This window comes from Ciconia boyciana, chromosome 12 (genome assembly GCF_034638445.1).
Source record: "Ciconia boyciana chromosome 12, ASM3463844v1, whole genome shotgun sequence".
In the NCBI taxonomy this organism is placed as follows: Eukaryota; Metazoa; Chordata; class Aves; order Ciconiiformes; family Ciconiidae; genus Ciconia; species Ciconia boyciana.
The window spans coordinates 21,924,719-21,948,081 of NC_132945.1; the positions used below are offsets into that span (position 1 = coordinate 21,924,719).

The 23,363-nt window shown below is 46.0% G+C and overlaps 1 protein-coding gene across 6 annotated transcripts in view; it reads left to right on the plus strand.

Moving 5' to 3' along the window:
• Positions 1-364: 364 nt before the first annotated feature.
• Positions 365-23,363, plus strand: part of NEXMIF (neurite extension and migration factor) — a 175,225-nt gene continuing 152,226 nt past the window's right edge. For 2 of the 6 annotated variants that reach the window (XM_072877075.1, XM_072877077.1), the window contains exon 1: positions 1,048-1,179. The gene's annotated coding sequence lies outside the window, so the exon portion shown is untranslated. Of the gene's footprint in view, positions 480-1,047; positions 1,180-23,363 lie in introns of those variants that run through there. The other 4 variants (XM_072877072.1, XM_072877073.1, XM_072877071.1 and 1 more) reach the window with 4 other exon arrangements.

Here is a 23,363-nt window from a genome sequence, read left to right on the forward strand (position 1 = left end):
TCTACCGCGCTTCGGAGAATTAAACCGGAGAGACAGACTTCGCTGGGGAGCGAGTTTCGCTTCTGGGCTCTGAATGAGCAATCCCCGGGGGGGGGACCCAGGGAGGGAGCCCTGACACCCCGACAGCACCGCCCGGCCCCTGCCCGCCGCCTCCATTGTAACCCACCCACCCGCCGGCCCGGCCCGGCCCGGCCCGGCCCGGCCTTCCCTTCCCGCCCGCCGAGCGGGTGCGGGCGAAGCTCGGCCGGCACACCGCTTGCCTTGCCTTCCTCCCGGCGCCCATCTTCCCTCCCCACCCCTGCCCGCAAGTGCCGCGATAACGGCACCGCCGGTGCGCTGTCCCCCCCCCCGCCGGGGGATGCTGCCCCTCTCGGCCGGGGCGGGCGGCCCCGGCGGCCGCCTGCACCCCCCGGCCGGAGGACGCGCCACCACCCCGGAGGCGGGCGGCGGCACCTGCCCCGGGCGGCAGGTGAGGTGAGGTGAGGCCAGGCGAGGCCAGGCCGCCCCGCCCCGCCCCGCCGGGGCCCAGGCCCGCCTGTGCGGGGCCGCGGCCACGCGCCCTTTATGCCCGGTGGCGGCGCGGCGCGCGCTCCCGCGAGCGGCGGGGCGGGGGGGGGGCGAGGGGGGAACGGGCGCCGGTCCCGCGGCTGAGGGAACAATGGCAGCGGCGGCGGCGCTCCCCGGCACCTCCTGAATGGGCACAGGCGGCCGGGGTGGGGGAAGCGGCGGCGGCGAGGAGGGAGCGGCCGCAGCGGAGGAGGAGGAGGCGGCGGCGGGGGGGCGAGGCGGGAGCCGCCCCCCCCTCCCCTCCCTCCCTCCCTCCCTCCCTCAGCGGGGAGCGCGGGGCCGGCGCGGGCTGGCTGCGCGCCGCGGGGGGCCCGGCCGTGAGCCGCCGGGCGGCGGGGCGCTGAGGGCCGGGAGCGCTGGCTCCGCCGAGGGCCCTGCGGCTGCGGCGGCGGCGGCGGCGGCGGCGGGGGAGGGGCGGGGGCCGGCGCGCGGGGAGGGGCGGGGGCCGGCGCGCGCGGGGCGGGGGGCGGGCGCGTCCACCTGCGCGCGCCGGGGCCCCGGGCGCATGGAGCAGCGCTGAGCGCCGCAGCCGCCGCCGCCGCCGACACCGCCGGGCGGGCGGGGGACCCGCCGGCCCCGCGCGGCCGCCTCCCTCGCGGGCCCGGCGCTGAGGTGAGTCCCGCCGCGGCGGCGCTTCCACCCCGTTCCCCCGCCCCCCCGCCTCCACACACACCGCGGGAGCCGTAGGGAAGGTGGCGTGAGGCGAGCGGGGGAGGAGGAGGAGGAGGAGGAGGAGGAGGAGGAGGCCGGGATGCTGATGGCAATGCCGGCCTGCGTGGTGGTGCGGGGCGCGGAGGCCTGCGGGGAAGTTGCGCGGCGGCGGCGGCAGGAGCGGGGCGGCCGCGGTGTGTGTGCGGTGTGGGTGTGCGGTGTGTGCGGCGGGGGGCGGCCTTCGCCGGGCAAGTTGGCGCCTCCCCCCGCCGGGCGCCGCGTCCCCCGGGCAGGTGCCGCGCTGGGCGGGGGCGCCGCCCCACAGGGCCCCGGCGGGGAGCGCGGCCCCCGGGCCGGCGCCGCTGCCGCCCGTCCGTGCCTCCTGCGCCTCCCCTCACGCCGCGGCGGGGTTTATTGACAGCGGCGGCGGCCGGGGGGGCTGCACTTACTTCAGCCTCGGCCAGAACAACAACAACAAAAAAATAAAGGGGGGGGGATGGGGATGGGATTTTTATTTTTATTTTTTTTAAAAAAAAAAGCCCAAACCCTGGAAGTAACTGTCATTCCGTGCATTAAACTAGAAAACTGGCTAATCAAATAAAACTGCCTCATTGTCTGAAACTCTATCCCAGCGAAAAATGCGGCTGTGAATGTAATTAACCATCTGTCTAGCGAGCGGTGGAGAATTGGGTTCGTGCGGTTTTTATTCCGGTCTCTTTAATTTCTGAACCGCTCGCGCGTCCGTGCAGCGGTGGCAGCGGTGATGTGTTTTGCTTACTAAGTGTAAGATGTGACCCGTGCGTGTGCGTGGATGATGCTGAAACGGGGCGGGGGGGTGGGGGGGGAGATAATGAAATCCTCGTCTCCGAAATGAACTGTGCCGCTCGCCAGCGATACGGTTTATGATATATTAACCCAAACAAGCTGTAACGGGACTGGCAATGAAAGCAAAGGCTACGCGTTTTCTCTCGGTGATGCTCTCCAGCCTTTCGCCTCCTGCTTGGAACAAGCGCAGGATGGGTGCGTATTTGGGGAATTCGTGGACGGGTGTCGTGGGTGGATGCGTGCGGCCCAAGGGGAGCGGTGCGCCTGTGCGAGCCAGGGCCTGAATGAGCCTCTTGCGTGAAAACAAAACGGCTCTGTGGTTCTTAAATCTTCCCTGAGGTTTTCCCCGGCTTCCGCTCGGCGGTTCGCTCGCCCCTGCTGCCCCGCATCAGCCCCTCCGGCCGGCTTCGCCCAAAACCTCTGTGCAACCACCAACATCCTGGTATTCAGATGTGCGTTCTCGGTGTTGAGGTACCTGCTGTTATCGCTGGAGCAGCGTGGTAATGCGGTAACCACTGTGCCCACAGCAAAGAGTCTGCTGGAAAGTGAATTGTGCTTGTGCCTGTACACACGCTCACGCTTGTTGGGTTTGGGTTTTTTTTTTTTTTGTTTTTAGTTTAGGTAAGGGAAGAATACAGAAACTAAAAAAATAAGGGCAGTGCTCAAGCAGGTAGGATGCAATTTAGAGTCACTTCAGCTAATACCCCGTGCAAGACTACATTGGTTAAGGTATGTGAACTGTGCATAAGGCAGCAGTCGTTACTGAATCACTCTTTAAAAACAAATACTTGACAAAAGAAGCAGACCTGCTAAATGGATAACAATTATGTAAGCCCATAGTAGGTTTTGATGTATGTCAAGTCTGTTAAATAAATCAACCTGTTCAGTGAATAAATCTGCTATGCACCAATGCTTTTTTTTTTTTTTTTTTTTTAAAGGGAATAAACCTGGCTGTGTATTTAAGGTTTTTCTACTGAGCATGTGAATCTTATGGCCAAGCCCTGTAGCTGCCAGCGACACACGACAAATCCACGGGGAGGGTGAGGTGCAGGAGCGTGGGGAGGGAGGGGGCACGCCAAGTAATAAGATGGATATTAAAAATACACAAAGATGTGCGTAAGGATTCCTAATGATAAAATTCTCACTGATCCATGTCTTGATGGAGTATTTGCTTTGCAGTGGCAATGGCCCATACAAAGCTACATTGATTTAGCTTTCTCTGTTCGTGATGGCAGTTCTGGTGAATAATTATTTTCCCAAAAGCCCTAACTAAGGGAAGAAAGAGAGTCCCTGCTTGGCCTACACAGTAGTACAGTATCTTTGAAAGCGCGTATCCGGCCGCAAATAAAGAGAGCCAGTTCAAGTGTTACTGCACTCAGCAGAAATAAAAGGGAGGCAGAAAAGGGGAGCAACCGGCCGGCTTCCCCGTGCACCTCGTCCCCCTTTCCCTCTCTGCACCTCACCCGGTGCTTTGCTTTGGGGGCGGGGAGGGGCGATTTTCATGGTTTTGTTTTTCCTTTTTTGTGTTTGTTGTTTCCTTTTGGAGGCGAGGCTCTGGCAGCCTACTTAAACGTTGAGTTCTGAATGATGAGGAGTCTATTTCGGATTAAAAAAAAAAAGAAGAAAGAAAAGATTGTGGCCAGCGGGTTTTAACTTCCGTAGCTGGTACAGGGGCAGGGAGTACATCTGTGTGGGGCAGTGCTTTGATGGTGTCCTCCTCTTGTGAGATGGCGATGCCTCGTGGATGTTTTTGTGATCGATCATGTGCGTTATCTTTTTCCTGTCTTTGGAAAGAAACATATGAAAAGACTTAAATGTGCTTGCAGGACATGAAGGACGCAGGCGAGGCTTGGGGAGAAAGTGCTCCCGAGCAAAGGGGTCCGACTCAGGTTGGCATCCCGGGTGTAGGGCACGGCCATCGATACAAGGTGCAGCAGCACTTTTCCATTGTAGACAGAGTACTAACAAAGCAACCATGCTGATTTCCCCAAGCACAACAGCAAACCATCCCCTTAAAGTTTATGCCCTGTCGCAAACAAAAAGCAACATTAGGAAATAATCTTTTCCGTGGGCAGAATCCAGGGAGGAGAGCCATGGATACTCCAGACCTTGCCCTAGTCCTCGCCTGGGGGCTGTGCAGATGCTGCCGTAGTTGGGTTTGTGTTTGGCCCTGAGAGAGGTGGGTAGTCTGAATGTTAAACACAGCAAAATTGCTATTGCTTCTCAGTAATGACAATTTTTGGTCTGTGAGGGAATTTAAAAAATATTTTGAGAATTGGGAGCAAAATAATTTTTATATAATCTACCTGTTACGTTCAAAGTCCTGTATTTTCACCTGGGAGAGGATTGCACTTTTTTATTTTTATGCTAGATCTTTGTGTACTTTTAGCCCCGCTTGATTTGGCTTTATAATCATTACCTATGTATACAGTCAGGTGCTTGACGAGCCTGATTTTGTGGAAGCTGCCAGCAGTGAGTAAATGAGCCATGTGGCATAAAACCGAGCAAACCACGTTTTGTTGGTACCTTGCTCTTCCCTCCTTCCTCCGAGCTGGTCGTACGCACCCATGGTGTCACCCGTGCAGGGGACCGGGCTATTCTAGCGTCGGGACCTGCCCGATTTGTTACCTCTGTGTGGTGCAAGAGGCTTTGTGGGATCTCAGCCCTTTGATTTTATGGCTCCTGGGTGCCACTAGAACGAAATGTTAAATAATTACCACGTGTTACGTTGTTGTGTAGAAAGCGTGAAGTTATAAATGCTGGAGATGATTAACTGGTTTAAGCATCCAGGCATCGGGTGTGGGTTTTGCCTGAAGGATGCACAAGCTGAGGATAAGCTGTCCCACTCCCAGTGCCAAAGTGTTGGTACCGTCCATTCCCTGCCTGTGGACATGAGGAAAAATTGGGGGTATTTGGTAAAGCTGAGCCGGAGCGAAGTTTGCAGGAGGAGCTGTCAGTTCTGCAAATCAGTGTTGAACCCGGCTGCGTGCCTTATCCTTAGCAAAGTCATCTTATGAACAGCAAGAGAAGGTGGCTTTAGTTCAGTAGTGCTTTGGACGGCGAGGTGGTAGTGCTGGGTGGATTTTGTTTGCAGTTCAGGGGAGTAGCATGTAATCTGTGTAATACTGCTTTTGTGTGCCTCTATTGCAAATTGATGTCTGGGGAATGACATGTAGCAAAGGCTCTAGACCAGCAGGTCTCTGATATTTTTGTAGCAATGTCTTTTTATTCAAAGCAGGTGTCATGGAGATCTTTCATCCCAGGATTTCTTTCATCTCTGGCGTTTGTTAGCTTGTGTTAAAACTTTAAATCTCAAGAATTTCTTGTGTACAGAAGGTGTTCTCATATTGCTTTCGCATGGGCTGAGCCGGATGATTATGCAGTCTCCAAACGTGGTACGTATGAGCTGGGTCTGTGTCTGCATTGCTACGTCAGCTCTGCGAGTGACGCCGGGCTGTAACCCAGTGCCCTCCGGTCGCAGGAGAGGTCCGCGCTGGCTGCGTTGGAGGACGCTGCAGGGAGAGCTGGCAGCGGGCAGCAATGGAGGGCGTTGTCCCTGCGCAAAGTTTTCTTCTGACCCTGAAGTATGCAGAAGGTGATTTATGCCCAGCGATGTGAGCTCATATTTGCAGTCGTCTTTGGTTTTAACAAAGCTCTGGAAATGCTTCTTGCTATAAGATGCCTGATTTGCTTAATTTATCCAAGCTCTTGTCTCGATAGTCTCCCATGATAGAAAATTCTGTTGGCTAATTGTTTCCTTTCACCGATGCTGTATTTCTTTTTTTTTGTTTTGTTTTGGGTTTTTTTTCTGCCATATCTTCAGAATATGGGTGGATGTGTCACTAGAAGTTTCTGATCGATCTTCTTGTCTAGATTTACTGCCGTTGCGCCTTGGGAGGGTAGGACCATAGTATGCTGGACCAAAAGGGCTGGCATTGCTTCTGCTTGGACCCTGGTTGATTCATTTACCAAATCAGTTTTAACACCTCTCTTAATCGTTATCGTTACTGTGATTATTGTCTCTGCAAATAGCTGTTGTTATCCCTAGGCATGAGACCAAGAGCGTCTCTGTCCTAAGAGCCTAGGAGAGCTTGAGGTCGGACTTCTGGATGTCACCTTGCACGGCGTCGCAATGCCAGTCTTCAGCGTGTCATTGAAACCAGCAGGAATGGCAGAGGTGGTACGCTTGGCCTAGACACTGGTTAGGTTTTTTGCCAATTTATCAGCTTTCTCACCTTGCTTACCGAGAGCTTCTGTTATGCAGAATGGCTCCTCATGCACGAGTTGCCAGTTCACGTTGTGAAGGTCATCCTTACCGCTTTGTGGTGTTCACACTGCTGTTGTCTGAAGCTGTTATGCACTTCTCTGCTGAGTCAGTTAGGGAGGAGAGTGTCAGGATTTCTAAAATAAAGCAAAATAGTTGAGGCAATTTCTGCTTCCCCTCTGCCCCTGGGTAGGGAGCTTGTCATGTACTAAAACTCAAGCTTTGTTACAGTGCTTTTCCCAGCGTGCCGAAACTGCTCAGAAGGTGGTTGATGCCATGAGACTGTTGCATTTTTGAGGGTGTTCAAACTTCCAGATGGAGGTTATCAGAAAGATCAGCTCTTGTGAATCTTGCAGGATGTGGCTAGACTTTCGGGAGTGCCGGGACGTGGCATGGTGGATGGTAGGGTACCGCTCGGCGTGGAGCACTCCTGAGAAACTACCTGGTCGTTTCATTGCCTATGTGAGACCTGGGCTCTTTGGAGGGCTAGCACACAAACTCCCGGCTCTTTCTCAGTCCTGTTCTGGGTAAGGTCTCTGCCATGCTTGGGAGTTGCCTTTGGAGCTGCGTACTTAAAAAAAATCAAATTCCTTTCCTCACACTTGGAAGGTTTTTGATTATGAGTTATAGTGCAGGAGAACCAAATGCAGAAAAGAGAGGCTTTGTGGATGGATTTTGTTTCCTGTACAACGCCCCAATGAATGACTTGAGTCTTTGATGGAGAAGAGAAGCTGAAGCCTTATGAAGGGCCTGTTTATTGGCATTAATTATTTTTTATTAGTTACAGCACCCGTAGTCCGTTGGCAGTAGAAGAGCCCAAAGTAAGAATATTAAATCTTCAGAAGTTTTTCAAAGCTTGCATTTTTCATAAGAAGCTTGTGAAGCTTCAAATCTAAAGCTTCCAAAGCCTTTTTTTTATTCTTCAGAAGTGCCACTGAAGCTCTTTTTTTAATTTTTAGTATTTTAGCTGAAACTATAAGTTTTGTACATCAAAAAAAATAGTTCTTTCCCATCCATTGCGTTGGCCCCAATTTTCAGGTCTCTAGCTGGGTCAGCTAGATCCTCTGCAAGCATCGACTGTACTCTGTAGACCAGGTGTGTACCCTTTGCTGCCAATTTGCTGTCATTTTTCTCCTCTGATTAGGGTTTTACTCTGTGGCTGGTAGCAGGCTGAAGCACATGCCGACATGAAAGGTGCGTTTGTTTGTAACCGGCCAGTTAGGACAATACTTGACCTTCACAGTTGTTGAGTAACTTCAGAGAAATACTTAACTGCTTCATGGAAACAAGCGTTGTGGGTGGGAGTTTAACGAGTACAAAGTGAATTTGGTGTCTGTTTGGCCACCTAGCAGCACTTTTTCCCCTGTAGCTGGCAAGGTCATGTTTTAATACTCTGAATATGAATGTAAGGTTCATGCTGGTATTGCGGTGGCAATACAGGTGGATGCTTGGTCTTATTTCATACTGCTCCAGGGAATGGAGCAGTTGGTACTCTTGGCCCTCTCTGAACCTCGAGGGTAGAAATGAAAATTGCCTTTTTTCAGGGTGGTCACTGTTCTCATTTGTGTGAAGAAAACTGTTGGGAAGTGGGATTATTTTAGCTACAAAAAGCTGTGGTGTGGTTTGTTCCCCCCTCCCCCCCCGTAAATGTTTTGCTTACATTATGTGAACAGGTTTACTTGATCGATAGCTATGCCTTTAACGGGGAAGAATGGGTAGAATTTTCGGGAAGATCAGAAGGGATAGTCTGCTGCTGACCACAATTTTTCAGCTCATATTAAAGCAAACAAGCAAACCCCTATCTTCTTGACACCGCTGGCTCTGTAGGGAGCAACACGCAATAATTTCCCATGGTTTGTTTATGTCTGTATCTAAGGAAATCCACTATATCAAAATCACCTGTCCATGTAGTGGCTTGTCTTAGATTCTTTGTGTGTGTGATATATTAATTTTGAAGTGCATCGAGCAGACATTGCCAACTTGTGCAGAAATGCAGCAGATTATGATACAAGCAGCATGGCTAATGTATAATACTGGAATTTAGGACCATTACTAGCCCACGGTGCCTATGAGTTTATCCGAAGCAGAGGAGCCACGTGGTGTTAACCCAGCCAGGCATGGCAAATGCGGAGAAACCCGTCAGCTGAAACCTCCTGCAGAAAAAATAATTTGTCCTAACCCAGTAACCTTCACTTACTTAATTGTCTTGTTTGTCTGGTTAGCTCATCATTTGACGGAGAGTTTGTACTGCAGTAAAAACAGTTTTGTTTGTTGTGCCTGTTTCTTTCTTTAATTTGCGCTAATTCCTTGCCTGCTTCTTTCTGGGTTTGAACTGGGCCTGTCCTCCTCTCAGCTGTTACAAATGCCAGCCTTTCTGAGCGTGAATGGGAGCCTACTCAATTCGTTATAGTTCCAAGAAGTCTCTGGTTTGAAAGGGTGAATGTTTTGATTGGCTTGATCGCTCAATCTCAGAGTTTATTGCTGTATTAGGCAACGCAAAGTTATGTTTTGGGGTTTACCTTCAGGTTATAGTTTATGTCCGTATACAATATGAAGGTAAGAGCCACGTGCTACTTACAGTTCCCCCTTCTTCTGTAGAGGGTTGTTTAAGACCTGGTGCTTAATGATCAACAGGGTATAGTGCTGATTTTGCCCTTGTGAAGCATTTCTGGTTTTGGAGGAAAGACGGGTATTGGTTATGATGCAGAGCTGAACGTAGTTTGTGACTGATGCGTTGGCTGTTGTATGGTTACTGGTGTATGGCATTACTGATTCTGATTCACGTGTTAAGCAAATCCTGGTATCCCAGTCCCTCTCTCAGTTTTTTTCCTATTAACTACATCCTCCTTTCCTCCCTTGTTTACCACATTTTACCTCTATGTGCACAGTCTGCTGGCATGTGTGCTGGATTCCCTCACTGCAAATACTAGGATGAGTTTAAGATTTCATAAAGGTTAGTTCAGGATGAATTCAGAAGCATCTTGGATTAACTTTTCAGCTACTGCAGGTAGTCTGTTGGTGGTCTGGAGGGGAAGTTCTGCAACACGAGTGGCTTGAGACTGTGAGGAAAAACCCAAGTGCAGGCATCAGCTCGGGGTGTTCAACCCCAACCCTCTCAACGCCAAGAGAAGAGCCAAGAGTAGGAATGGAGGAAGATGGCCCCTAGGAATGGATAGGCGGTGATGCTGGAGCGACATAGTAAGTGTGACATTTCAGTGTCAATGATGGGGAGAAAAAGAAAATGCTGCTTAAATTGTGCTTTGAAGCTCTTTGCCCAGCGTGGTATGGAAAAGTCTTCATCTGCATTGCGATCAAGAAGTTTGTGCATGATGGAGTCCAAACATCCTATCAGAAATGCTTAATGATTGTGTGGTGCCTTAAACTTCATGTGAAAGCGTAGGGATTATTTTCCCCATTTCAACCTGTAATAAGCATAAAAAATATAAAATCTGCAGCTGACAATATCATCTGTAAGGTTTCACCCTGCGTTCTGGGGGCTGATGTTGAAACAAAAGGGGGTTTAAGGATACACAATATTATATTCTGCTATTTGGTTGGGCCTGGGCATTTGCTGAAGGGGCCGTGTTAAATCACACCTAAATTTGCAAGTGTTGGTAAATGAAGAGTCAAGGTGAAAACTTGATGTGTAGCTCACTGTTTAGTCAGTATTTTTGTGATTTTGTTAATACCTTCAGTACCCCCCAATGTGTTTGTGGGTAAAGGAATACCCTGTGGTGGTAGCTCCTCAACTTGATCTCTGTGGCTGTTTGAATTGTTTGTTTCTGGGGCAATATATATGGGTTGCTTAAATAACAAGGGGGTAGCGGAGGGGTTGGAATGAGCGTTTCCAGATCTGACGGTGGTTATGCAGGGTGCTCCTCATCGTCCTTTGCTATCAAATGCTGTCACACACTGCTCTGTCTCTCCTTGAATAACTTCTGTGCGTTGCATGGTAATGGAAGTCAAAAGAATTTGTTTGATGTTATTTATTCAAATCTGGAAAGGATGGTTGTGCAAAGACCAAAGAAAAATGGTTTTAGTCTGACAAATGCCAAGGGTTTTTGTTTTGTTTTTAAAGCCCAAACAAACCCTTTGGGATCCTTGGCTGGGTGTATAATAGCATGAAATACACCATTTCTTTCATTCTGCTCCCTAAAAATCTAATTCTTTATGCATTTAAAGTGGGAGTTGAGGCAAAAACAGAGTTTAGCTCTGTTGACCTATATTTATGAAAAGAGAAGGCTTGCTAACTATTGCAAGAAAATATATAGTGCTGTTTGTATACTCTGATGAAATGTATACGCATACTAAAAACACTTTTGGGATTCTTCATCGTCTTACTGCATGTGTAAGCCCTTTCCAGCCAGATTCAGTCTGTTTATGCCGTTCATAGCATGTGTATTCAGACTTCCCATTAATAGCCATGAAACGTCAATGAAGAGGGGCAGCAGAACAGGGAGTTTAGAAATAAGCAAGGAACAGAGGTAGTACTGAAAACCTCCCTGATCTCAAGGTTTAAAGGTGAACTTTTTTTTCCTGCCCTCCTCCCCCCCCCTTTTTTTTTAATTCAGCCTGCTCTTCATAAAGTGCAATTTAGTGGTTATCATGCTGCTTATTGCATAACTGTGGCACAGATGTTATTTTTTTGTAATGTTGCCTGACATATTTAAAAGGGAAAGGGAGGAAGGGAATTTATACTCTTTGGAGATGAATATGTGGAGCCTATTAGTCTTAAAAAAGTGTGAAGAGCTTGTTAGAGCTGAAGCTGGCGCATGTCTGAAAGGCTGATCTGTGGAGTGGAGCTCTTCAGATAAGGAGCGAGTGTTGTATCTTCTGGAGTTTGTTGTATGTGTTACCAGATAGCCTAAAATCCAAACTCGGTGGAGTACTTGCACGCTTAATGTTTAGGCACATGCTTAAATATTTTGTGGAACTGAGACCAAATCCGAACGTATATTTAATAAAGGTGTTGTCCAATTACGTTTTGCAGGATAATTGGCAATGGTGCTTAGAGTTAAGGGACGCAAAGATGAAATACATCAGTCAGCATAGGTAGTACTGAATGTTTAAGTGTTTATATTACTGCAGCTGGAAACAAAACCTTTCAAGTTGCTTTCTTACGAAGGTTTGACTGAGGAAATACAATTAGAAATACACTGGGTTTCAACAGAAGGAAAAAAATTACATGCAGGCCTACCGTTTCCTGGTGGAATAAGCATGAGAACATAAAGTTGTCTCCTTCTGGCATTTCTAACGACATTAGAAGTTTTTAAATTGTCGAAATGCAAATAAGGAGATATGAAAATGGTAAATTCTATATTTATAGACTAGACTATTCTATACGAGAATATACAATGCTATATTTATATTTATATTTATTTATGTATAATAGCAAAATGCTTGGTGTTTCAGATCAGCACAGGGTGCCTTGATTCACAAAGTTTTATAAACACTGGGTAAAGCTGCACAACCCACCTCTCCCTGCTGTATAGAGGAGCGAATCAGCTCACCGAGAAATTAATGACCTGCTAGAAATGCAGTTGTGAAATGAACCCAAGAACCTTGACTTCCCAGCCCTCGTTTGTATGTGTGTGCAGGGTAATGGGATAATTGTTTGTGATAAATTGATAATGGGGAAAGAGGAGGGAAAAGGGGGAAATGACACCTACTGTCATTGAGTGTCTTTTTGAACTCTTAGATTAAAGATAATTCAAATGATTTATTTAAAAGAACTTGCAAAAAGAACAGGTGAACAGTTACAAAAACAAACAGAAGGAAACCTGAGAGTGTTTTTTACTTGTTTCTGCCTAGGGCAAAATATTTCGGTTTGATTTTTATTTTGCTTTTGTTCTCCCCTTTGCCCTTCCCCCCCGCTGGATTACCTACTACAGGAAATAATGAATTAGGGGAAATAAATCCTCAATTAGAGTTGTAGGCGCTGGAGCTGCTGTGTGAGTGTAGGATTACGCACAGGCTCAGGTGTAAATTTTACGGCAGTCCTTGTGCCTGGCCTTTTCTTCAGCAAGAAGCAGGGGGGCCGTGACTTTGTGCCTCGGCTCCCGCAGCCGGGCTTTCGAGGCCTTTTGTCCCTACAGCCGTGCTGGCGCTGGGTGTCCATGTTGCCATCCTGGACGGGAGGGAGGGCGTCTCGCCTGCCTCCCTCACTCCATCAGAGGCAAGGCTTCCTTGGCTGGCAGGTAGACAAAGCCCCTCTGGGGTCTGGAAATTCTCTCTCTTCCCAGTGTCCAGTGACACCCGTGCAGTGTTTAGTGCGTGGCGTTCTGAAAACTTCCTCTTCTGGCTAAAAAAGAAATGGATGGAAAATATTAGTCTAAAATAGAAGGTTTGTGCTGATGCAAGCTGTGTTTACTTTTGAAAATTCAGTTTATTAAACTCAAGGCTGCAGAACTCCAGGGATCAGTGATGCTGTCTGAACATCACCTTACGCACCGCACAAGCAATTTTTCAAAATTACTTTTTTAATTAAAAGTTGTATCGGTTTAATGCGAGTTAAAGGAAAGTTCACAGGCTTAGTGTTGTCTGAAACATGCCGCAGATTTGGGGAAAAACCTTTTTCTGCCTTTTTAAGTTTATCCAAAATAGTGAATGTGCATGCAAAGAGAGAGGAATCTCCTTCTGGGCTTTACGTCTGAGGGATTGCAGGGTAAAGGTATTTATTGATTATCAGTCGAGCTCCGCTTCCGTTACCCTCGGAAGGAGCTGCACAGAAGCTGAATCGGAATATGAACATAAGGAAAACAAGGAGGACTTGAGGTACAGCAGAAGAAAGTCAATACAGAGCTTATTTAAATGTCAGCTGCCTGGAAGAGCTCTGCTCAAAAGCTGTAAGGAGAGATTAGGTCTGAAACATAATGCATGAGTGTGTAAGGAAGGGAGGAAAGATTGCTGAGCAAGTCAGGTGCTGTGGGGAACGTGTGCGAGAGGAATATATTAAGGAGGAGGAAGGAAGAAGAAACTGCTGACTGAAAATTACATCTGACAATTAGTTTTGAGCAAGTAATTGGAGAAGCACGTGGCTTTTGGACATGGGAAGACTGCAATCGTTGGTGGGCGATGTGATCCATTTTAACAGTGTTATTCATCAGCACAGTTGACAGGGATAAGCAACGCTCATTACAAATTTGTTTACTACATCTATATATTGTATTTATTTTCTGAATATATCTGCAGAGTAGAGTGTCTCTGTAAGCATAGAATTTCTGGAATTTGAATCACGTTGGCTAAATAAAGTCAATAGGCCAGAGTTGTAATTGTGTGGCATTTGTGAACATAAGTGGGTTTACATTCGGGGAGAGCTTGAGCCAAAAAATCACTGTTTTGTAGATGAATAGCCTTGTTCTGAATTTCATGGCCATTTTTATTTTTGAAAGTTAGCCACTAATTATGTGTTGTAATAAGAAGTACTTGTATTACAGTTGTGCCTGAAATAAAATTGAGCACTCTCGTACAAGAAACATTATTAGGGGCAGCCTCCAAAATTTACACCCAAACCAGGTTACGCGTAGGCTTTGGTGGTGGGGTAAGGAAAACATTGAAAGCGTTCCAGTTGTGGTGAAGTCTCTGGTGGAAGGCCTGTACCCTTCTGGTCCCTTGTGGTCCGTAGCCGAGGAGCACGCCTGGTTCAGACAGTGATGCCGAGCTCCAGCGTAGCAGTACATTTGAGTGATACTTTGTGCTGTCGCTGGGGGCTTAGGAGTCTGTCCCATGATGGTGAACCATGACCAGGCCCCCTGGCCGTATAACAGCAGTGTGGTACACTGGCTCATGAAGTCCTCAGCGTTTAGGCAGGACTGGGGCAGATGGGGTGCACCCTGCTGCACTGTAGCCCGCTGCAACCCGGCCAAGTTTGGTTTGGGTTTGTTTTTTTTTTTGTCAGCCTCTTGCCTAATTTTGAATGGAGTGCAATGTCTTTATCTTCAGGGAAGCGAGTGCCTTGTGCGTATGATAACTAAAAGACCTAACAAGTCTTCAAGATCAAGACTGTAGCTGCCAGCATTGCTTCCTTGGCACGGCAAAACTTTCTAGTCTTAATCCACTCTGTTGAAAAAACTGTGTCTTGGAACAAGCGCTTGCTCAGGACAGTAGGACCATGAACACTGGAACAAAGGACAGCTACAAAACAAACGCTGGTTTGGATGCAAGGGGTGTTTCTTTGCTTCTGCCATCTAGCATAAAGATGTAGCAACATGTGCGGTAGTATTTGTATTCTTACCAGTCATACGTTATGGTCGTCTTGTGCCACACGGACTGCAAACACATATTTATTAAAAAACATCACAACCATTGCACATGCTTCTCTCCTGCAGAGAGGAGGAGAGAACAAACAACATATGACAAGCATTATTTGCATTGTTTAATACTCTTCTGAGCAGAACAACTCATTTACGCTAGAAGATGCTTTATTGTCTAGAAGGGAAGATGACCAAGCAGGCTGAGCTGGGCAGGCAAGTATTTAACAAGTAGATGGGATCTGAACCTGTGCTCTGAAGCAGTGGGCTTAAGTTCCTGTGTCCCTCTCTGGCATTAGCTTTTATTTTCAAAATATGTTATGACAGTAGAAGAGTTAACAAGGGAAGCAGGTTTGCATGTAAAATGCACAGGAGGTGTCACTTAGTGGTCTGAGCACATGAGCCAACAAACTGAGTTCCAGCCCCAGCACCAACGTTGACTCCTCTCTTGGCCATATGACAGTGCCATCATTTTTCTGTCCTGCTCGCCCCACTTGTTTAATGGGATTATTAATATGGATGTGTTTGCTTCCCAGGAGCGTTGTGGAAATTAGTTAAGGTTTGAAAAGTGTGTTGAAGAAGTCTCTCAGTGCTGATCATTATTACAACTACTGCTTTAAAAACACTTTTCTATTTCTTTTAGCAAAAATATTTCCTCTTCTGCTGGAGTTTACTCCTCACTTTTTTTTCTGTCGCTTGTGTGCAGTATCCCTAGGCTCTTTCAGTATACGTACTTTTTTGTAAAATGTTGTATTTTAGCCTGTATTTGAGATTCACATTTTCAGGATGTATGTTATTACACAAAATGTGAATAGGAGGCAAAAAGCCTTATGCTGATGAAACTTCATGGTTGCTGCTTTCCCGGCTTAGCAATGTCTGTGGGTCATGTATGCATTGACACATACTTGCAATGATAGTCCATCGCATCTATTTAAAGAAGGTGTTTAGACCGGGAGGGATCCTTACAGCTCTTACAATGTTAGCTGCGTCTTTAGCGAAAGCTGAGAAGCAGACAGGCTAACAGGAGTATAGGGGGTTGGACCTGGAGATGTGAGATGAGATCTTGAGAGAGAAATACTGCCCTTATCTCCAGTAATGAGACAAGGTGGTGACCGCAGGCATGTTCTTTAAGGACAAGGAGCTCCAATGCAACTGCAGTCGAAGCCTTTTGGACCAGCCAACTGTTAGACTCTCGAGTGAAACAGACCCTGCATGTTTCGAATTGCATACTCCTAAGTGCAGAAAAAATAAGGCAACCTTTCAAAGTTTGGCCTGTAAAACTTTCTTCCCTTTTATATGACATAGAGGAGCTATCATGTTTAATTAAAAGGTTCATGATATTCTTTTGAAGATTTCTATTCCAGTAGAAGGTGGAGAGATCTTTCTGCAGATTACTGTTGGCCAGGACTGATTTCTTGTCAAAAAGTGACCTCTTTTAGCAGTTTCTTCAAAAAGCATCTGGGGAGCCAGTTGAACCTAAACCAAGAGGGAGTAGAGTTAAGAAGAACGCTTTCTGTAGCGTTTAAACTAGACATTTCTTGGAGGGGATCCTTCCGAGTGTTGATCTAGGTTGACTGTAGGTGGTATTGAAATCCTTGGATGTGACTGGAAGTTGGATTGAAGATGAAGGGAGAGAACAAGGAGATAATTCTTCACTCCTCCCGATATTTTACTCTTGCAGGGCAAGAAGACACCATACCTTCTCCCTTACAACACTCACCTAAAATGCCCATGTTATTTCCCCCACATGGACTTCTTCCATTCTCCTTTACTTGTCTTTCTCTTCAGTATCAAAAGCTGCATCCCTGAAGGTTATCTTGCTTCTGGTATGTGAGTTCACACAGAGAATGAGATGAAACAAGGCAAACTTGGTTCTAATAGCTCTCTTCTAATTCTGCTGCATAATGGAGATGAGCAGTACTTACATAACAATATCCTGGGATGTTAATAGATTTAATCACCCAGAAAGGTGGGAAGAGGTTCTGAATTACCTATAAAATGGCATCTAACTAATGAAGTTTACGGGAAGCTCATCTCTTTGAAGAAGAGTCAGATGGTAGGCGCAAGACTTCTGCATATGCTCAAAAGAGAAAACAAAATGAAGCTGCCTGTCCTAATCGGAATAAATCTCCCATTAAAAAATAAGTTCGAAGGTGCTGTTGGATTATGCCAGTTTTACATGGGCTTCTAATTAAACTCTTGTAAAAAAAAATGTAAACAACACAGACTTCTTCAATTTTTTTTTTTCCAAGTGTAGATATGTACCAGTTGTGGGGATTGTAACTCTGTATGTGCCCAATGAAAACAATCAGTTCATTAATGCTGTTTTGTTAGGCCTTGCCCCCCTCTTGCCATGGTGATAAGGGACCTTAATTAGATCCCAGAACAAATGCTCGAGAGCTTGACAAAAAGGAGAAGCATGGGGAGGGGGTGGAGAAATACTGAGATGTTGTTAGCAGATATATGCAGAGAGCTGTATCCTGCAGAGGAGACACTGTGTTTTATTGAAAACATTGGTTTTCTTTCCCAAGAATAGAGCATGTGCTGGTAGGCTGTAAGCATCTGCGGACGGTATGTAGAATTGGTATTGGCAGCTTTATGTGTGTCAGATCATGCTCCTAGGTGTGGGCACCTGTCCATCTGCCGAGGAGACCGAACGAGGAAAGCACCGCCGACGGAGTGGTAGTCACGAATTAAAAATGTATTCTTGAATCTGTTCTGGATGCTGGTGATGTTCCCTGATGGGAAGTGGCCAAATCATTGGGCTGATTCATATGTTCATATGTTAAGAAAAAATGTGTGCGTGGAGAGGGGTGGAAAGGGAGGAGAAGGGTAAGGATTCAGAGGATTTTCATGAATACCATTGGCAGAGAGCGTGTAAATGAAAGGGGGGGGAATTATGATGCTAAACAATGAAAAGGAAGGTTGGCAAATAATGTTAGCTTAAAAAAGGAAGGGAGTTTTCTGTAAGGACCAAATCTCCATGTGAATTCAAAAAAGCAAGCATGCAGAAACACAGGCATTAAAGACTATGTTGCATTTTTTAATAAGAAATGTTAGGTTCTTCTGTTTGTTTTCTGATTATTGGGTGCTCAGGTTACACCTTCAAAAATTCCTGCGCTGTCATTTGAGGTAGAATATTAACTTCATGTTAGAATCTCAGCTTTTTATTAACTGCATTTCCAGTTTGAAATTGGAGGACTATGGCTGTCACCTCTCATACCCTTGTCTCTGGTCTTAAATCTACATCCTGCCTGTATCGTTGTACTTCATAATTATTCCTCGCTTAAATTACCTTTCAATAAACTGAAGTAAGATTATCTCCTCGAGTCTCTCATAGGAAGTGCGTTTTCCAGGTCGTAAGACAGTTGTTCTCTGAGCAACTGATTTATTAAAGTTACTTTTTAAAAAAAATTATTTTTTATTTTCAGGTCAGATTTTCTGTATTGCAACATACACATCTTGGTCCACAGGAGAAGATGTTTCAAGCGAAATTTATTGCATTACAGGATGACGCATAAAAGGCAACCCTGTTGTGAAGGGCTATCAGGCAGTTTGAAGTCTGGAATTGGATATCTGTCTAGCCAAATATTTTAGAAACTTTTAAGTAAGAACAAGGTGTAATTCCTGTATTTTAAAAAATATGCCTCTGGAAAGCATGCATCAAAACTGCCAACATGCTAGTAAATGTTTCAAAAAGCAAATCCAGATGCCTGTGGACCTAAGTATCATTTAAACGCATTATAGTAGGGACTAAAGTAATAGTGTGAGAGGCAACTGTAATCTGTGAGTGAATACAAAAATGTCCATCAGCCTTGATTACGTGAGAGTAGCCTTCGTATAATCTTTAGGTGCACTGAACTGAATGTGTTTTGGTGAAGCAACAGGAGCAAGACTTTGTCTTATTCATGGTCCAAAGAAAGCATTCGGCTGGCATGGGTAATGCTGTTTAACAGGCAGTCTTGAATTTACACTCATTAGGGGAAAAAAGGAATATTTTCTATATTGGTAAATATTTTTTTGTATACATTTTTATTTGCTGAGCCCAGGATAAATTGTGTGGAACAAAAAGACTTCGGTTTTGGTAGTTTGTGCGGATTCCTTCCGAGTTGGTTGTTTTTGGACAGGGCTTTGGTTATGAAGAATAATTTTTATTATTCAAGGTATCACAGTGTTTGTATGCCCCACTGCGGCTGAGTGTAACAGTGACGCAGTAACTTTGTTTTTCCTGAAATGTGTGCAGGAGAGGGAAACTGTTTCAAGTTTGCTACGTGCGTGATTTCGTACGATTTCTTATTCTTTCACTATTTCTATGTGTTTCCAATACCCCTATTCAGGATTTACCTTCAAGGTTAACAAAATCTCTTATACAGTTCTTGCTGTCCTTTCAAAACCCTGGATTTAATTATTTTTTAATTTACCTAGAGAACACAGTGGCCTTAGATATCCAGGGCTATCCAATAGTAGTTTCTGTTTTGCAAGGACAGAAAACAGGCTTCTTAGTGGAATTGAATGGAAACTGAGGTTGTTCAGTTTAAGTTGTCCCATTTTCCTTCGCAGGCTGAGAATAACTGGTAGAAGCTTAAACAAGTCATAATTAAGACAACAGTAGGGCTACAGAGACGATTTCATGGACGCTCAATGGAAAGGGATTTGAGATAAATACACGTAAGATGACTGTAGTTTGAGTGACATTAATGAAAGAAGACATAAAGGTAAATGAGGGGGAGGAGACTTGAATTTTCAAGTGCATGAGTTGAAGGACTGAGGGTGGGTCAGCAGCAGTAGCACTGCCTGCCACTTGATGGGAGTTCAGAATAAATTGGTGACTAGGTTTCCCTGCTCCGGAAACCTGTGGTCCACAAAATTATTGTCAGATAAACATTACTGCAGAAAATAAACCCATAAACTCATGCTTTTATGGATTATAGCATTGTCCGTAGTAAATAATACCACTAAAATCAGCACTTTTCAGACAGATGCTTCAGGAACAGTGAACATGAGCGTCTGCCCATCTTCAGGAGTCTGGTTCCTACAGAATTTAATGGAAGGTCTCAGCGGGTCTGGAGCTGTTGTAGAAGTGACTGCTGGTGAAGTACGAGTGTGATGAAACCAGAACAGCACGTTTGGAAGTGGTCTTTATTGGTTTTAAAGCTGCATGGATTGCTTCCATGCAGTACATGGTTGAACATCTTGTAGTTCTGGGGGGAAAAATGGGAGGCAGAGGACAAGCCAGTTACATGAATTAATATTAAGTCGAACTCACTTATGCTCTGTAATTTGAAAGGAATAAAATGAATGTTTCCGTCTTCATTGTTAGTCCATTGTAAATGAGTAAAGTTGGTGCTTTATAATGTAATACTTTGATTTTCTTTCAATTTCAAACCTGTTTTATAAATACAAAGCAAAGGTACAGTGTCAAAAGAAATGCAGAAATCTAGGATGAGTGCACCTTGGAAATACGCATTATTCATGTGATTTGTGTACGGTGTTCACTTACGGGAATGACTAACCATTGGCAGGGAAAGCTTCACAGCACACTGAAACCATTCTTGGAAAAGATCTCTGGTATCGTGACTTTTGTTACGTCACAAAATCCATAGTTCGACTCCTCTGAAATCCTCCAGCCTCCTTAGCTGGGCAGTCGGTGGCAGGACATGCCGTGGGCAGGCTCGCTGCTCGCGCTGGTGACTGGATGCCTGGGAAGAGGTCAGCAATTCGTCGGAGCAGGAAATGCACAGGCAAGGTATTAAAGAGTGTAATTAGATGATCTAGAGGATTTAGCACTAAATGGTGGTTTATTTTGTTTTTATTTTTTTTAAGCTGTTGTTCCTAGTGTTTATACATTTTTCTTATCTAAGACGTTTTATGTTTGGCTTTTACTAAGTCAAAATGTTGTGGGAGAGTTTTTAAAATTACTATTTAAAGCTCAGATTTTGAGATAAAACTCAAACCTTTGCTAATTCCCACAAATTGCACTATTCACCACTTCCTTCTGGTTGCAGTGAATAGTACCGTTTAGTTACAGGGGTACACTGTTATCTATCACACAAGAATAGGCTGTATTTGTATGATTGTCAAACTGGTGCAGCCATGTCCGCGCTGAGTGGTAGGTAGGGTGATGTGACTGCAAAAGCAGCGTCGTAATGGTGTAGCTGCACCAGTAGAGATGCATATGGAAAAAGTCCTTGGTGGCCTGGCATCTGCCTTTATAGTTTCTCCTGAGCTGATTATTGAAGCCTTACATTAAAAAATGAAACCCTAATTAAGGATTAAGTGGGTTGAACAGTGTATCTGCAGTGAGTCTATTCAAGGTCTTGATTTGACAACTCAGGTGCATTCTCGAGAGAGAGTCTCAAAACGTATCTGAAGTTTGTCCAGGAACACGACTGTAAGAGAAGGAATCAAGGGCATATGGAAATGATACGCAGTTCATTTAATACTGGATCAGCTATTCTAATCAAGAGTTAGAAGTCGCTTGCCAGATGTATGCGTTTGACCCGGACGGTCGGGTTTTGGGAGCACGTGCTGGGTGTCTGGGTGAGAGTGCAGCCCTCGGACTCGAAGGCCTGCCGTGAGGTTGCAGCTAGTGTTTGTGTGGGGGCGGGAGGAATGGCCGCTCAGCTTCTGCAGCTGTACTGCTATTCCCTTCTCCTTCCCTCCCTCCGGGGCAAAAAGGTAGTCCAGCAAAAGCCTTTTGGCTGATGCGTTGTGCCTGAAGGGAGAGCTGGAGGTGCAAGGGACGTCACGCTGCCATCTCCAGGAAATCCAGCTCTGGTGTGGGACGCTCTTTGGCAATGATGTCTCAAGTATCACGGCAGAGGTTTAGGCATCTGGCAAGTCAAGTGTTGCATGGGCAGCAGTGCTGCCTTTAAGGAGAAGTGAAGCTGGTGGTTGTGATTATCAGAGGCTCATTGCACAGCTTGGTAGACACAGGTTCAGCTCAAACGTTTGTCCCATTACCGGAAGAACGTGGGTATCTGTTCGGGGTTGGATGATCACGCTGGCCTGTAATGGTGCTGGCAGGGAAGCCTGGGCACTGCCTGTCTGTTTGATTTGTCTCCCTGGCTTCCCCTGCCTTGTATCCTTTGCGCTTCTGGCACGGAGGCCGTGTCTCAGACTGCAGATGGTAACAGGGAGCAGGGATGCAGGAGCCGGCGAGGTGCTGGAAGTGACCACGCGCTGGCAGCCACTGGGGCTGAGGAGCCGAGCAAAGTCATTCACGCAGAGCCCTTGCAGGACTGTTTTACTGCTTGCAATACCCTTTTACAGAATACAGTAGCCTGTAATGTTGGCGTACCATAAAATTCATTATGGTCTGGCTCTTTCGTTATACAGCTACCCGGAGTTTGTCGTTGGTTTAAGCAAATAACGCAGTCAAACCAGTAAGTGCGCACAAATGTTCAAGAAATTAAATTAGCAAGCCAAAAGTGATTGTATGGAAGGGGGGAGGAGGGAATAAAGAGATAAAGCTTTGTAAAAAGCTTGATTGTAAGCAATTTATAAGCAGATGTTTGGCACATAAGTTTTTCTTTGTGTTCTCTGGAAAGTTTCTACTTTACTCTTACTTCTCAGTTAATGACAAAATAACAATACAACTTCCAAGTCTGTTATGAACAAACTCCGGTGCGCTTTGCTTCACAGAAATTCTTTTTGCAGTATGTAGAAATTTAACACAGAAACATCAGATGTCTGTGTAATTGTGTAGAAGTGCTAAATGCTCCTGGTATCCCTCAATTTTAACCAGTTTCCCTGCAAAAGCAATGTCTGTGGCCCTGTTACATGCTAGTGATGTTCTTTAACAAATCTTTTAATCCTTTTTTTTAACAGAAGGTGAAACTGAGAGAAAGAATTTAATGGCCCAGTTGTGTAAAGGTGCTGTAGGTGCTCAGCTCCCAAGGATGTCAGTGAGGGAGAGGAGAATCGGGCTGCTGAGGTTAGTTAATTTAGCAAAAAAACCTCGCGTGCTCATATCGAATCATGCGATTCAGCGAGGTTCCCTATACAGCTGCTTGGAGGTTAACCTGTTCCTTGGAATAGGACCTGGTGGATGTTCATCCATGAATTAGTGTTGAAGTGATTTTGTTTATTGTGCTTTCCATGAACTGGGAAAACCTGAAGCAGCAGTGGCTACGGCAGCCACTGCAAACTGGTTTGTCCGGTCCGTTTAAAATTGCGTGTACACTTGCAACTTCCTTAAGATTTTCTGCAGTTGCATGGCAGCTTCTGAGCTCCACTGATCACTGGAACTAACGTTCACCGGGCGCTCCTGGCAGCTTTGTGGCTCTCCCATCTGCTATTGCGCTCAATGGGAGTAGGTGACGTGGCCAACCTGCTGTACGCCAGCGTGTCCACGGAAAGCACCAAGGAAGCTCTGCTGGTGCTTGAGCCAAGGATTGCAGAAGTGTCTCAGAGTAAATGAGGTGGTCGTTAATCAAGGCGGGGGTTTCCTCTACTTGATGAAAGCTAATTAGGACTTGCCAAAAAATAGGCATTTCAAATGGACTAGTTAAACTGTTAGCCTGTGACTAAGGTCTAAAGTTTTGATTATTCTTGTCAAAGTGGGAAAAGACGTTTCTGGTACGTAGTGGTCAGTGCTACTGGTGGTGGTGTTTTTGGGAAATGCGTAGTTACATTGCAGCTTGGCCCATGAGCTAGTGGAATGAAAAAGAATGAGAATCCCACTTTTGCCGGCTTGGATGCAACAGAGATTGACCTTATCCCCAAATTCACGGGCTAAATTTGACTCAAGCCTTTCCCTTGAGTCCCCATTATGGTTTTAAATACATGTATTCAGTATTCTTGAT